The following is a 4,167-nucleotide window of genomic DNA, read 5'->3' as shown; positions in this document are numbered from 1 at the left end:
TTCAGTATCATGGAGTAATTGTAGTAGACCAGTCTAGTATTTGGGAGTTTACGTATTGTAGAATTTATTTTTTACTGAGATAATGTACATGGTCAAGTCGACAAATTGCTATATTTATTCCTGTAATATAATTATTAAAAGATAAGTGGATATAATTCGTTTTTTATTTACTCCTTGCAGTGTTAATTACGGTAGAGGTTAGGATTAACGATTACATCATTTTAAAGTTAAATACTTTAAATTTTCCGTTCAATTACGGAGTAGAGTATATATAATGCTTTACGTTCAAGCAATGAATTAGCAGATTTTAAATACTGACGTGAAAAGAACAGCTATGTTCAACTCGCCCCATCCTACCCTACGTTCCGTGGCATTCACTAAGATGTTTCCTGTTCCTTTATTTACAATCGCATTTTGGTGCACTCCCAAAATTACTATATGTTTTCTGGGTGCGAATTCCATATCTTTTTTTTTATACTGTTCATTTTTCTCTTTATAACGAAATTTTCACGAATTATATTCTATATGTACGCTAACTTTCCAATTTGCCGCTAATTCCTCCCAACAAATGTAGTGTTCACTCACTTCCACCTACCATTTTTCGTCGGGTGAAATAGTCACCCATCGAGTGACCCCCACCCTTCAATCTCGTGATTTCTGAACGGTTCACCCGGGTGGATACGCCTACTCACCCAGCGCAGCTGAACGAGTCCGAGTGCACCCGGGTGCACTTAGTGAGAAACCTGAACGAACCCTAGGGAAGGGAGCGACAATGTTCACCCACCACTACCCTTTGGGTCTGAGGTCGACATACCACTTTAGCGCGCGCTTCGTTTGAATATAGTAAAATTGGTCACAGCTGCGCGTAATGCTTGTACCACTACACTTCTTCATAACAGCTGTACCACCTTACTACATCCCTACTACCAGCGCCCGACCGGATGTGACCCAAATCGTGCTTCGACCAATCCGTAATCGGTTCCTAGATCGTGGCGTCCTTCCCTAGAGGGTCCTTAGGTGGTGGTAAAGGAGCAGCGTTGATTAGAATTATCGACTTTGAATTTCGATTATTATATTATATTATTATTATTATTATATTAGGGATTATCATATTTACCAATAGAAATAACGATGAGCGCCAATGTGAAAAGGAAATTATAAACCATCTTCATTTTCGCAAAGTATAGAAAGAACTGATTAATGCTTTAGTGAATAACATAGTTAACAGCTGCATCTAAGAAATATTCCATTCCATTATCATATTACAAATATGTACATAAGCAGCGGTTACCTCACATATTTGTGAAATAACGTTGCTTTTCGTATCCAGATTGTCCTTCGCAGATAATTACTTCATTCTAAATTGCTTGTTACGATTATTATAATTATGAAATTCTCATCTCAAGTGAAAGGTAATGGTTCAATGTAAAAACTGAGTTTATATTTAGATAAAATTTAATCTCAACTTAAATTCTTTTGAACAAACATAGTTGCTCGTTTCGGCCTACGGTTATCGGGGAAAATGAGAACTGTAATTCAGAAATTCTCTCCACAAGTCAGTTGTAAACTCATTAAATAATTTTTCTAAAATAACAGAATCTGAAATTATTGAAGAATTTTTTTCTACAAGTTATCGCTAACTCTGTTATTTGATTTTGCACCACTGTCATCTTTTCTTTTAATCTTATTATGAACTGACCATGCATTAAAAAAGTATTATATTTCAGTTTAACTTTTAAAGATTTAATTAATGATACACACATGTTTTAGAGAATCTTCTCTGCTTTAGTATTGTAAAAACGTCACCCTTGGATATTAATAATATTATATGTTCTCGATTTAGCACTTGCATATAGAAATACTCTTATTGCAATCGAATTAGTTTATTTTCAGAAATAGAGTATCTTCGAAATTCAAATCGCCGGTTCTGATTTGCCTGAAAAATAAGCGGAACATATCCATGTTGTTCTAATGCATATCTAAGTACTTCATGAAAAGGAGTTGCGCCAGGAGAAGACCTGGGCGTGGCACGAAAAGAAGAATCCTCTCGAGAAGGCTGGCCAGGCAAATACTTTTTACCAGCAGAAGAGAGAAATGATAATGATTGCTTTCACCATGAGGATTTCCGGCAGACTGTGAACTACATTCTGCTAGAAGAAATAGAGGATACTTTTTTTATTAGCGCATGTTTCTCTAACATCTTTGAAGCAATTCAACGCTTCTCTGCAGAAAGCGTCTATCTGATTGTAGAAGACGAGTGCATTCACGCTTTGATAAACTTAATAACAATTGGTAAGCAGGTATTCTATTCTGAACAACCTGAGTGAGAAGATGAATGATGCATTAGCATTTAAATGAAGATTCGCGTTACGAACATTTACCAACTGGAAGAGCATTTGAGGTTACGAGTTTTTGCGAAACTTCACTATTTGTTTTCCTTTTTTTCGAGGGGTAGAGGGTTAATGGGGCGTCCATTAATTAATTTCTATAATTCCTGAGGATAAAAAAAATCCAGCCATCAAATTTGGAAAACCAAACATAAAATGCTGCTATTGCAATTTGGAAAAAGAATCTCTTTAAGACAATTTCCTAAAGAATTTTCTTTTTTCCATGAAAATAAAAAGGAGGATTTTCCTATTTCATCCATATTATTTTGATCTGTATCCCTTATTAAAGTAAGAAAATTTTAAGCAGGTAGGTTTAGTAAAGAAACAACGATTTTTTTTCTTTGATATCTGAGAATCAAGTAAGGGTTAATGCAAATCCGTTATTTTAGTTTGTTAAAATTCATCCCCTATTTCAATGACTCGTCAATTGCTGAATATTTACTCGAACAAATTGTATTCCTTCTCCCGATATCAAAAAACGAACGGTAAGAAAAAAAAGTATTTTGAATTTTAAGAATCTAGAGTTGAGAACCACATTTTAAAACAATAAACAAACTGTTCATTCATTCAGGCAATAAGAACTGTTTTTGACTGAAATCAGTATTTTAACGACCATCTCAAGCAGCCAATACAGCTTTGATGCGAAGTAGGCACATACACACACATGTGCAAAATCGCACTTGCGTATTATTCAAAAATTCCCGAGCGTGGCGTGCCAATCGCACTTAAAATAATATGGCCGCCGATGTGAACGCGAGTCAAATGTAAATAAATAATTTACATTTTATTCCATAAACATTTTAAAAAATCTTGTCTGATTATCAATTATTTATTTGTTCAAGCCACCTGTCAAAACAAAACAATGAAGGCGGTTATACATTTTTTTAAGTGCGATTGGCACGCCACTTTCGGAAAGTTTTGAACTATACGTAAGTGTGATTTTAAACATGTGTATGTGCGTACTTCTGGCAACAGAAAAGTGACCGCTTTTGGTGAAGTCCATGTATTACAGATTGGTCTCCAATTGGTTTGGTACCTCATTTCATGAGGTACCAAACATTCTCGATAGGATTCATATCGGGATCATATCACGTAAAATGTTCCCATAAGTATGAAACTACAAAGAATGTTAAGGCATGCTAACGGTCTCAAGATATATATACACAACTGTCGTTTAAAAACGGAAAATGTATCTTCTTCTCAAGTTCTCATGCTACTATGTGCAGGCTTGGTCAACTACGTCGGAAATAAATGGCGAAATTCAGCGCATAGTATCGTCACATGGTAGAGTGAGAGGAAGATACATTTATTGTATACATACGACAGGCGTGTAAATACACTATTACAATAAAACAACAAAAACAATTTGAAATACACATTTCTTAGCTTTGGTCTAATAATATGTCCAGGGACTGTATAGAGCAGGCGATATGTATCGCGGGAATCCCTAGTTTATGCCAGCCCTATCCGACTAAAAAAAATGACGGTTCCATAGTGATTACAGTTTGTATTTCCAAATTTTCTCACCAGAGCGGCACTGCAAGCGGCACGCTTTGAAAATGCATTACAATAATAGATAAATATTTAAAAATTTAAAGCAATTAATTTTTTGTACAAAATGACGTGAGATTTTGTTTCTAAATGTTTCTAGGACATAAAATACACATGCTACATAAATAAATTAATAGAAAATAGAAAAAGAACACATGCGATTACGTAAAATGTATGCAGTGGATATTCAGTAAGAATTTCTTGACAAACTGAACAAAAGAGAGAAGAA

Source organism: Belonocnema kinseyi, chromosome 2 (assembly GCF_010883055.1).
Source record: "Belonocnema kinseyi isolate 2016_QV_RU_SX_M_011 chromosome 2, B_treatae_v1, whole genome shotgun sequence".
Taxonomy (NCBI): domain Eukaryota; kingdom Metazoa; phylum Arthropoda; class Insecta; order Hymenoptera; family Cynipidae; genus Belonocnema; species Belonocnema kinseyi.
This window is presented reverse-complemented; position numbering follows the sequence as displayed.